Source organism: Pinus tabuliformis, chromosome J (assembly GCF_031772625.1).
Source record: "Pinus tabuliformis cultivar Carrire ecotype Pingquan chromosome J, CPIR1, whole genome shotgun sequence".
Classification (NCBI taxonomy): domain Eukaryota; kingdom Viridiplantae; phylum Streptophyta; class Pinopsida; order Pinales; family Pinaceae; genus Pinus; species Pinus tabuliformis.
The window spans coordinates 504,992,126-505,005,807 of NC_142295.1; positions in this window are offsets into that span (position 1 = coordinate 504,992,126).

Sequence of the window (13,682 nt, forward strand, 5' to 3'; positions counted from 1 at the left end):
TGGTATGCATCAGGAATGGTTAGATGAGTTTATGATAGTGTCCATATTAAATACACCAAATGTACCTATTTGATGCATCCCCCTTACTGCAGGCTACAGAATGCAACTCTTATATGTGAAATTGCAGTTAATGTATATAAGGTTCCTTGCAGTCTTTTATAATAACTGTCAAACACTTTACTAAAGTGTTTTTTGTGACATCCTAGATTAAATTCATGAGTGTTCATGGGAAGAAAAACATCAAGAAATGAACCCATGTGGAAATGTACTAGTCTAGACAACTGAAGCTTTGGCAACCTACAGATCTTGGCATATCATAATTATCAGCCTTCTTGGATATGGCTCCAATCCAAGTCAAATTTACTTGGAAGTATGATTTTCTAGGTGTTTTGTCTATGCAAGACAGAAAGAGAAAAGGAGAAGTTATTTTTTCTTGTTTTTCTAACCTTCTATCACAACAGATAACCAACAGACATGGCACCAATATAGAATCCAGGGATTGTTCAACAGCATGAGGATGTAGTAGATATAAATTAGGAAAATAACATGTGAATAATGACCAAAGCCGTTGAACCTTCTTTTCCACTAACACTTACTGTGCTCTTACCACTAACCAAAACAAAACAAAAATGAGGTCCCATATTCACCTAGGTTGAGAAGCTTGAGGTTGCATATCTTGAGTTCCAATATATGTTATGCAGGCCATTTTCTTGAACTCATATAAGATGTGGATTAGATAAGGATAAATTTATAGAAAAAACTTTCTTTCTCATCACAATCTGATAAGAATCCAACAGAAATTTCAAGGATGATCATAAATCCACTATGATCCATTGTCCATGTATGATGAAACATTGCCCCTATGATCATTGAATATTTGGAACTTTGATTTCCTGTATCATTATATTCTACCAACTATAAAGAAGTTTGCTACAACATTGGATGTCTCCACCTGAAGTCTCATATGCACCTAGGTTGCACTTGAAACACTAAAGGTTACATATATGGAGTTCCAACTACCAATATTTGATATGTAGGCAATTTTCCCAAAGTGATGGTATGCATCACGCATGGTTAGATGAGTTTATGCTAGTGTCCATATTCAATGCACCCAATGTACCTAGTTGATGGATCCCACTTACCATAGGCTGTAGAATGCAACTCTTATATGTGCAACTGCAGTTAATGTATATAAGGTTCCTTGTAGTATTTTATAATAACTATAAAACACTTTACTAAAGTGTTTTTTGCAACATCCTATATTGAATTCATGAGTGTTCATGGGAAGAAAAACATCAAGAGATTAACCCATGTGGAAATTTACTAGTCTAGAAAACTGAAGCTTTGGCAACCTGCAGATCTTGGCATATCATAATTATTAGCCTTCTTGGATATGGCTCCAATCAAAGTCGAATTTACTTGGAAGTCTTATTTTCTAGGTGTTTTTTCTATGCAAGACAGAAAGATAAAATGAGCAGTTATTTTTGCTTGTTTTTGTAACCTTCTATCACAACAGATGACCAATAGACATGTCAACCATCCAGAATCCAAGGCCTTTTGCAGAATATAGTATCATCTTTCTATTTTGAAAAGAGATATTATTGAAAATATGCATTATCTAAGCTTTTCAAGCCTTAATATGAATGAAAAATGTCTTTTATCATGAAATTTGGTGTTTTATTTGAAGTTTTATGAGCCAGCTCGTGTGTTTTTCCATATCATTAGTCAATCGTCACTCTTTGGAAAGTTGAGTCTGGTAACTTTAAACTCGACAATGGCACTATATTTTTTAACCCATACCTTCTATGTCATCCTGCACCGGGACACACACCTGTACCAGCACCCTGTCCAGATGTGTACAAAGGATTTTGATTCTGGGATTCTATGAAAATAATGAATGTTCATTTAGCTGTGGTATAAATTATTATATAGAGAAATTTTTACTCTCAAAGAAACACAATGAATTTATGAAGCTATATAATTAACAATCCTTGTTAGCATATGATGATGTAAGATTTTAGTTATGCTTCCTACCTATATTTAGTATATTCAAAACATATTGGGCTCTTGTTGATTACTTGCATAATTACAAACAAAAAGTTTCCTTTAAAACATTTTATTACATTTGTTTGGGGTTTGTTACAAATTTCTAGATCATGTCACAAAGTCAACGAAAAATTATATTTACAAGGAAGAAGTACTAGTGAATGTGGAAATATTTTATCCCATGCTTTGATTGAAATTTTACTTCTGCTTTCTAATTGGATTGTTGGTTTAAGATATCATACTAGCCAATTTATATTCCCTTTCCTACTTTGAGGTGAAAGGAGCATAACTATATCACATATGAAGTAGTTCATTAAATAACTTGTATGTAACCATCTTTTCTTACCTAAGCACTACTTCAATTAACAAAAGTTATGTTCCATGTCAATAAAGTTGATGTTACACTAATATTTTATAAAGAGAAGGGCTTACTTATAGTTCCCATTTGCCAACTGATTCCTATATAATTCTATAGCATCTAATCCCTTCTTCCTCACTGTATTATGACCTATGAAATGCTAATTTTAGTTCAAAAATAAATTTTCCAGGTTTTGTACAAATGGTAATTGATCTAAATATGATGGACAGATTAACTCAGGCTTATGTCAAAGTAGGATTTTCCCTTGGCATGACTAGTGCCCAACATTGCAGAGAAATATGGAAATAATTTTTTTGCCACAATTACGGATTTTACTTTCCATGCTACTTCTTAGAATACACATGTATGATTGTTAATGGAGAAACATAAATTATCTCATCTCAGTTACCAGAATTCACCCTAATTTGGTTCCATTGAGAAGTTGCAGCAATAATGTCCTTTTCATATGAATAGGAAGGATTTCGTTTAGGAAATTGAAAAGCAGTTGGTATCAATTCTATTCAACTGATTTTGATTTTAATTTTGAGCTAGTGAAGCTTGGAGTTAAATATCACTCTATTTCAACATTTTAGATTTTGCATTATTTCATCTACATACAACATATACAATCAAGCTAAGGATTTTCAAAATCTATGTGTAGTGTAGGTAGGTCTAATTGTACATTAGACAAAGATTACATATCGATTTCACTCAGGTACCAAGCCTTTTAACAAAAACATTTTTGTGGAAAAGGACATAAAATGAATAGTTTTATGTGTTAGAAAATGTAACTATGTGTGGTCTTCAATAATGTACTTGAGTCATTTATTTATTTTTTTATTTCTTTGATTTTTTTTGCAATTCAATGTGTTGTTATTCCTCTGTTGTGATATCTTGGGCTATATTTGTTATGATTTATTTTAGAATAACCTGTTTCGAGATTTTTTCATTATTATTTATTTGTTTAATTTTTTTTATTTTAAATTTGAGAAACTATTAATTTCAGAGATGTAATGAGTTAAAATTGGAACTTTCTCATTTTGATGGGGTTTTCCTAGTATTGGCATGCTATGAGGACATTTAATTTGTTGGATCAAACCTCGTATCGTTGCGAGCTATGACCCTTATCTTCCATGACTCTGAGCATGTAATGTGCGCTCGATAGTCTGAAGTGGTTGACTATCATATTATTGATTATGATTTAAAATCAATACAACATGGTTAAAGGTGGCTTCAGGTTGTTCATGAATCTCTCCTTGCTCAAAACACATAAGCCAAAGTTGTTTTTGGATGAGAAGAACATGGAACTTGCCAGTCTCCTCAATAAGTCAATATCAATTTTCTATGTACGATCATTACGGTTGAACTTGGGGATCTTTATGATGTGACTCATACAAAGCCCCAATCATTGTCTTAGGAAATCTGATGTCAAATTTCAAGGAAGCTGCTCACTCACAGATTCAAATTATCTTTCTTTGCTAAGATCCCTGACTGAAATTTTCAATGCAATTGTTAAATGCCAATGTCTAGGAACACTACTTAAAAATCTAAGAGCCTTTCTATGTGATCTACCAATTTCCCATGATGGGATAGTAAGCCATGCTAGCGGGAAGTTTGAATATGTGACTGTCAGTTTTCCAATATGGCCTTGGGATCCAGTGTTGGAATTATGATACAGGTATTATCCTTGATGGCAACTCACTCAGATGAAAGATCACAGTATAACAGGTAAACAACAAAGAATTACAGATCAGTCTTCACATAATGAAGAAAGAGAGGTATACACAAGTTCACCATTGACCAAGGTATGTATACATGTAGGTTCACTGTATACAAGTCATGTATACATACACATGCACTTTCACAGAAGGAAAATCATGTATACCTTGGAAAACTAAGTTTCCGGTTCGAGGTATTGGGTCCATGGTATTGGGATCCATGGTATTGGTCCAAGGTATCTAGTCCGAGGTATTGAACCTAGGTATTTGGTCCAAGGTATTGATCCTAAGTGGTTTTGGTCCATGGTATTGAGAAAGGCCTAAAACTATAAAAGTAGGAGAAGATCATTAGGCCAAGGTGTGCAAGTATCAAATATCTGATGAAGTGTGAGATCTAGTATGTAGGTTATTAGGTTATGGTGCATTACTGGATTTGAAATAAGGATTAACCTTAGCGGATGATGAGGGATTAGATCTAATGATGGATTGAGATCTTAAGGCGTAAAATGAACTATCATTATGTGCTTTTACTCATGTATATTCTAGATCTAAATACTGACGCATATATTATTCTGTAAATGATATGATCTGGGTATAACTGAAGTCTGGAATAGCTGCAGAATTCTGAATAAATATTTGAAGATGTATACGCTGGTTGGCTTTGAGAAAAGTGCGTATACGCACAGGTTCGACACATGGAAGCAGCGTATACCCTATAAAATATGTTTTAGTTTCTTCTGTTTGCCATTGTAGAGCTCTGGGTTCTAGTTTGGGTTCTATATTCTAGTGACAGTATTCTGAATGATCAGATTGATGGGTTGTCAAAGTGATTGATTGATTCAGTTTTGATTGGTTCAAAAGGGATTGGTTGATGCAGATGTATTTGATGATTGAATTACAGTTTTGATTTTGTTGATGGATCCAATCTGAAAATTTATGAAATGTGGCCCATGGAGGAAGAAAGAAGGTCGTAGCCTTCTGTAGGTCGACACCTACGTACCAGAAAACATATCGGCTAGTAGAAGAGCTAGGGGGTTGTAGCTCCCTTCCAGTAGTAGCTGGAAAATGAGAGAAGGTTGGAGCCTTCTACAGGTAGAAGCCTACACACTGGTATAAATCTGCACCAGTACCAAATTGTAAACAGATTTTTCTAATTATTAAAAGAAGACAAAGACAACAACAGCAGGTGGTTTTTACCCACATTGGGTTTCCACCTTATATCTTGGTGTTCATGTGTGATGCTTATGTGTAATGCTTTATTCTTCTTTTACTGCACTGTCTAATTAATATCTGACATATTGGTTAAAATTCAATGCATGATAAATTGGTTAAATCGAAATTTCTTTGCATATACGTTGGTTGCCTTAATAACAGTTACATGTACATGCTGGTTCACTTAGCTAAAGTAGCATATACAAATTTTTCTATTGAAATGAAATATTATTGAGTTATAAATACTGATTCACCCCCGCCTCTCAGTATTATTTCCAACAATTGGTATCAGAGCAGGTCCTTCAGAAGAAGCTTGATCGCTTGAAGGAAGATCCATCATCATGAGTAATCAAGAAAGTGGGGGATCCATCAGACCACCAATCTTTGATGGGAGCAACTTTTTTTATTGGAAGATAAGAACCACAACCTATCTTCAATCACTTGGAACAGATGTCTAGGAAATCGTGGAAGGAGGATATACATTTCCATCAGCAATTCCTACAGATACGACAGGTAAAAAGCAATATGAAACCAATGTCAGGGCTGTCAATACATTATTTGGAAGTCTGTCACAATCAGAGTTTGTCAAAGTTATGCAGCTCAAACCAGCCAAAGAAATCTGGAACAAAATCATTCTAAGCTACGAAGGAGACTCTCAGGTAAAACGCGCTAAACTACAAACTCTCAGAATTCAATATCAAACTCTTAAGATGCAAAATGATGAAAGTATAGCTAGTTACTTCTTACGTATAGATGAGGTTGTTAATTGCATGAAGAATCTGGGTGAAGAGATAAATGAAGTTACCTTAGTTGAGAAAGTTTTAAGATTCTTGTCTGCTAAATTTGAATCAAAAGTATCTGCCATAAAAGAAAAACAGGATCTATAAACTATTACTATGACACAGCTTCACGGAATCTTAACTGCCTTTGAGATGAGAAAAGGAGGCCCATCAGATATGAGAGAATCCGCATTTAAAGCTTCAACAAAAGGAAAAGAAGAACTCAATGAATCAAGACATATTTCAGAAGAAGAAGATGAAGTAAACTTTATCAAGAAGCTTTAACGAGTTTCCAGAAGATTTAGAGGTAAACTACCTTTCAAATGTTTTTCCTATGGTAGAGTTAGTCATTATGCTACCAAATGTCCTCATAAAGATAAATATGATAAAGGGAAGGAATCTGCAAAATGGATAGAAAACAAAGTGTAAGTAAAAAGAGTTATTGTACTCATGAAGATAGCGATGGATTATCAAATAGTGATGAAGATGAAAATAGTAATGACTATAGACTTCTAATGGCTTCTGAAGATGATAAATTTTTGGATGCTTTAGAAGAAGATGACCTTCATGAAGAAATCTCTAAACTCAAGGTCTATTTATAAGAAAGGAATATGATTATAGATACCTTGACATCTCAACTTGCTGAAAGAGAAAAACACAATGAAAAACTAGAATGTGAAATTGTGGGTCTAAGAAAGGATCTTGAAAAAACAAAATCTCTCAATCTTAGATTTGCTAAAGGATCAAAAACCTTACATGAAATTATCAAAGTGCGGCATTCTTCTTTGATAAAGACAGGTCTTGGATATATTGAAGAAGCACCTCAATCACAGAAGCCATCAACCTCCATTAAAAGCTATCTTGATGTAGCAAAGAATAGTGAACAATATGAAAATCGTTAGCAAAGGCATAAAGCAGATCACCAGGTAAATCAGGCTCAATTTGCTTCAAGGATGAACAAAAGTCACAACCAACCTCAGGTAAATCATACTCAATTTGCTTCAAAGATGAATAGAAACTACAATCACCAGGTCAATAGATTCGATAATCGTAGGAACTTCTTCAATGGTCAATGTTTTTCATGTCATAATTTTGGACAAAAAGCTGCTCAATGTGTTTCTTACAAAACCATCATGACTAGAGAAGCACAAAATCAAAGGAATGTGACAGGGATCAAGAAAATTTCCTATAATAACTTTTCTCTTCCTGAAAATGAAATAGAATGCTCAATCTGTAACAACTTTGGCCATGAAGAATTTGAATGCAGGATTAAATTTCGACAAATATCTCAAAAAGAGAAAACTCTATTAACTCCCAAAATATGGAGAAAGAAAGAACCGCAAATAGAAAGATGTGGTATAGCCTTGTATGCAGAAGGACAAGAAAACCAGTGGTACATCGACGTGGATGCTCAAAACACATGACAGGTGACAAAGAAAAACTACACTCATATAATGCCTTTGAAAAGGAAAAGAATGTCTCATTTAGAAACAACACTCCTGCTGTCATAAAAGGTAAAGGCTATTTTTTCTTGAAAGAAAAAGTTAAATTTGGGAATGTTATGTATGTTGATGGTCTAAAGCATAACCTGTTGAGTGTTAGTCAAATGTGTGATCAAGGGAATGAAGTGGTGTTTTGATCAAAGAGATGTGTTGTTTGTGAGCTTGATATAGGAGAAACTGTGATCAAAGGTACAAGAACTCTAAACAACTTGTACATACTCAAGGGAGGACAACAACAATGCTATCCAAGAAAAAATGATGAAAATTGGCTATGGCACAAAAGATTGGGACATCTAAGCTTTTCTCAAATAAGAAAATCATGCAGATTCCAGGTTGTTCGTGATCTTCCAGATACCAGCATTCCTGAAAATATAATATGCAAATTATGTCAATTCGATAAGCAAACTAGATCTCACTTCATTGAAAGAGAAGGGTCAGCTGGTAAGCCTCTTGAACTTGTTCATACTGATTTAAGTGGACCATCAAGGAAAAAGTCACCTCGTGGAGAAGAATACTTTATATTGTTCATTGATGATTTTTCCATAATGTGTTGGATAGGTCTTATAAAGAATAAAGATGAAGCATTTGAAAATTTCAAAGCCTTCAAAGCTTTGGTTGAAAATGAATCAGATTGCAAAATCAAATTCCTCAGATCTAATCGAGGAGGGGAATTTACCTCAGATGAATTCTTTGACTTTTGTGAACAACATGGAATAAAAAGGCAGTTCTCCACCACAAGGACTCCTCAACAAAATGGAGTGGTAGAAAGAATGAACAGAACTATTCAACAAATGGCTCGAGCTGTGCTAGATGAATCTGGAGCTCCTGCAACCTTCTGGGGTGAAGCTGCATTCATCGTCATCACTATTCTCAACCAAGAAAATGTTCGGGTGAACAACACTCAAACTCCACTTGAACTTTGGTATGGTAAGACTCCTACTGTAAAACACTTCAAAGTTTTTATAAGAAAATGTTACATCAAAAGGACTGATGAAAAACTTGGTAAGTTTGAACCCAGAGCGGATGAAGGTATTCTTCTTGGCTACTCTTCCTGAAGTAAAGGATATAAATCTTATAATAAAAGACTTGGGAAAATTATTTAAAGTATTGATGTTGTTGTTGATGAAGCATGCAAAAATCCAAAACAGATAAAAACTAAAGATTATGACAATGAAGAAGATGAGGAACATTTTCCTATATCAAATCACACTGATTCTGAAGAAGAAACCAATGAAGCACCAGAAGAAGAGATAACGGTAGAATAAAAGACTCCATCCAGGTATGTTCAAAAAAATCATCTAGAAACTCAAATTTTAGTGGAAAAAGGGGCAGGTGTGCAGACAAGAAGAACTATTACAGAAGCCTCAAGCTATCTAGCATTACTATCTTCCACCGAACCTCAAAATGTAAATGGAGCTTGCAAATAAGAATGTTGGGTCAAGGCCATGAATGAAGAACTTGAGCAAATTGAAAAGAATAATACTTGGGAATTAGTTCCTAGACCTCATGATAAGAATATCATAGGAACTAAATGGATATTCAAAAACAAGTTGAACGAAAATGAAGAAGTTATTAGAAACAAGGCCAGACTTGTTTGTAAAGGATATGCTCAACAAGAAGGTATATATTTTGAAGAAACTTTTGCACCTATTGCTAGACTTGAAGCCATAAGGATTTTTCTTTCTCTTTCTAGTTTTCAGAAATTCAAAGTATACCAAATGGATGTAAAATTTGCCTTTCTTAATGGAGACTTAGAAGAAGAAGTCTATATTGAACAACCAGAAGGATTCATTCTTGGAAATGATGCAAAATTTGTATGCAGACTTAGAAAAGCTCTCTATGGTCTAAAATAAGCTCCAAGGGCCTGGTATTACTATCTTGAAAAATATCTCCACCAAAAGGGTTTTTCAAAGGGGTCAACAGATAGCAATCTATATACAAAGATTGACACTAATAAATTGCTAATAATTGTTGTTTATGTTGATGATATCATTTTTGGTAGCAATGAAGAATCCATGAGTCAGAATTTTTCTTCAGAATGTAGCAAGAATTGCAAATGTCCTTGCTTGGCGAGCTTACCTATTTTCTTGGTCTACAAGTTCAACAAAACAAAGATGGTATTTTTCTCTCACAAACCAAATATCTCAAACAGATCTTGAAAAAGTACGGCATGGAAGATTCTAAACTAGTATGTACCCCAATGGTAACAGGAATCAGTCTTAGCTCAAATGATGAATCAGCAACAGTACATCAACCAACTTACAGATCCATGATTGGCAGTCTGCTTTATCTAACAGGTACTCGACTTGACATCATGCATGCCATAGGAATAGTTGTAAGATTCCAAGAAAATACAAAGGAATCACACCTTCAGGCAGTCAAAAGGATTTTCAAATATCTTCAAGGAACACATAACTTTGGTTTATGGTATCCTAGAGATACAGATATTACACTTCATGCATATATAGATGCAGATTTACAGGAAGTGTTGATGACAGAAAAAGCACTAGTGGTGGTGCATTCTATATGGGTTCCAGGTTAGTGTCTTGGTTCAGCAAGAAACAAAGTTCAATTGCATTATCTACAGCTGAAGCAGAATATGTGGCTACCACATCTTGTTGCACACAACTACTTTGGATAATGTAAACCTTGCAAGAAATGCAGATCACATGTACTCCACCCATGTCCATTCTATGTGACAATACAAGTGCCATCAGTATTTCAAAGAATCTAGTCATGCACTCTAAGACCAAGCACATACCCATCAAATATAATTTTCTACGCGAATAAGTGCTTGAACAAAAGGTCAAATTGGAGTATTTTCCCTCCAAATAACAGGTTGTTGATATATTCACTAAACCACTGCCCAGAGAGACATTTGAATATCTCAGACAAAAGATGGGAGTAGTTGTTGCATCATCCTATTGTTAAATCCTATTTTTTTCAGAGAAATTTGGTTACACGCGAGTTTCATGAAGCGTATTCGCATACATACATGGGTTTCTGTGGGCATAGTCACATATACGTTGGTTTGAAGAAAAGAAGTGGGCCGTCAAGAAAAAGGAGTTTGCTATGGTTCTGTCAATTATCTGCTCTATTTGATGATGGTTACAATCTGTGGAAATATATTGGTCCTCATAAAGTTGTTGATAACTTGATGTATATCTAATTGATGATGATGCTTTGATATCTCTTACTGACATATGCAATGATCAGATCTGACAGTAAACAGGTGGAACAGGTTCAGGGGGAGAACATGGTATGCTTCTAATAAAGCATTGTTGGCATTATGACTAGAAGTCTTTGGTACCTAATGAGTTCTTACTTTATGATGATAGGTTGATACTCACATATGTTGATTATCATGGTTGATGATGTGGGATGTTCCCTAGTGATGATATAATGAAGGTTCTTGTGGAAAGATCATGCAGTTCTTGATAAAGATGTCTATGGTGTTTTCACATACATATGATATGATTTTGTGCTACCGCTTGGAGATATGACATATGCTTAGTTGATTCATGGAAGGTTATGATAAGGGAATGAAGCAAGTTGATCTTGATGAGATCAAGAGGATGAGTTGATATATGCCGACATACTTTGTCACAGGTTGATGATATTTTGGGAACTAATGATGGACATATACAGGTTGTTGGTCTGGATGTTGTTGACAGATGTTGCTGATGGTGCAGATCATATGATAGTTGTTGATGACTATCATGGTCTTGTTTAAGATATTTGGTCTCTGTTACATATATCATGTATATCATTTAATGTAAAGGTCATGAAAAGACCTAATTTGTAACCCCACTATGCATGGGATGGATGATGTAATGTTTCTTATTTTTGTCATGTATAAACAATTGGTATATCCCCACTTGGTTGGGTGGATGAGTCAAATTTGGTATATCCCCACTTGGTTGGGAGATGGATGTATGTATGAGTCATTGGTGATAGGAAGGTCATTGGTGATGTATGTATAGAGTCATGTTATTCTTTTAGAACATCTTTTTGCAGACTTTGCTTTTGCTCAAGGGGAGCATGGACTCAATCATGGGAGCTCAATCAACACACTTCAACATATTAGAGAATTCAGCATGTACTAAGGGGGAGCATGACCCTTTTCCCTTGATGTCAAAGGGGGAGCATGACCCTTTGCCCTTGATGTCAAAGGGGGAGAGTGACTTGGTGTGGTTGTTGCCATCAAGTCCAAAGGGGGAGATTGTTGGTATTATGATACGGGTATTGTCCTTGATGGAAACTCACTCAAATGAAAGATCACAGTATAGTAGGTAAACAACAAAGAATTATAGATCAATCTTCACAAAATGAAGAACGAGAGGTATACGTAGGTTCACCATTGACCAAGCTACGTATACATGCAGGTTCACTATATACAAGTTGCATATATGTACACATGCACTTTCACAGAAGGAAAAGCGCGTATACCTTGGAAAACTAAGTTTTTGGTCCGAGGTATTTGGTCCATGGTATTGGGATCCATGGTATTGGTCCAAGGTATTTGATCTGAGGTATTGACCCTAGGTATTTGGTCCAAGGTATTGGTCCTAAGTGGTTTTGGTCCATGGTATTGAGAAAGGCCTAAAACTATAAAAGGAGGAGAAGATCATTAGGCCAAGGTGTGCAAGTATCGAATATCTGATGAAGTGTGAGATCTAGTATGTGGGTTATTGGGTTATGGTGCATTGCTGGATCTGAACCAAGGATGATGAGGGATTAGATCTAATGATGGATCGGGATCTTAAGGCATAAAATGAACTATCATTATGTATTTTTACTCATGTATATTCTAGATCTGAATACTAACGCATATATTATTCTATAAATGATACTATCTGGGTATAACTGAAGTCTGGAATAGCTGTATAATTCTAAATAAATATTTGCAGATGTATACACTAGTTGGCTTTGAGAAAAGTGCGTATACACGCAGGTTCAACACATGGAAGTAGTGTATACCCTATAAAATATGTTTTAGTTGCTTCTGTTTGTTGTTGCAGAGCTTTGGTTCTGGTTTGGGTTCTATATTCTGGTGATAGTATTCTGAATGATCAGATTGATGGGTTGTCAAAGTGATTGATTGACTCGGTTGTAGTTGGTTCAAAAGTTATTGGTTGATGCAGATGTATTTGATGATTGAATTACAATTTTGATGTTTTTGATGTATCCAGTCTGAAAATCTATGAAACGTGGTCCCTGGAGGAAGAAAGAAGGTCATAGCCTTCTGTAGGTTGACACCCATGTACCAGCAAGCATATCGGCTAGTACAAGAGCTAGGGGGTTGTAGCTCCCTTCCAATAGTAGCTAGAAAATGAGAGAAGGTTGCAGCCTTCTGCAGGTAGAAGCCTGCGTACTGGTATAAGTCTGCACCAGTACCAAATTGTAAACAAATTTTTCTTATTATTAAAAGAAGACAGAGACGACAATAGCAGGTGGTTTTTACCCACATTGGGTTTCCACCTTATATCTTGGTGTTCATGTGTGATGCTTATGTGTAATGCTTTATTATTATTTTACCGGACTGTCTAATTAATATCTGACATACTGGTTAAAGTTCAATGCATGATAAATTGGGTAAATCAAAAGTTCTCTGCATATACGCTGGTTGCATTAATAACAGTTGCGTGTACATGCTGGTTCACTTAGCTAAAGTAGCGTATACAAATATGTCTATGGAAATGAAATATTATTGAGTTACAAATACTAATTCACCTCCCCTCTCAGTATTATTTCCAACATCCAGGGACTTTTATGGAGTAAAGTTTCCATTATAGTGATGAGTATATGAGTAGTTAACTAGGTGGTTCTTGGTTAGTGAAAATCACACCAAAAGTACCTCTACACCAAGTAGATCCCTGCAAAGTGTCTGTGTCCTAATTTTGGTGACATCTGACTGCATTCACCTATTTTTAGAGCTTTCATAGACATGCATAGGCATATGTAGAGAATCTAGCACAATGGGCCTCGTAGTTTGTGAGAAAAAGTAAGCATATCGTGGAGTATATTCTTATTTCACTTTGAGTACTCCCAATCATATAATTCCCTG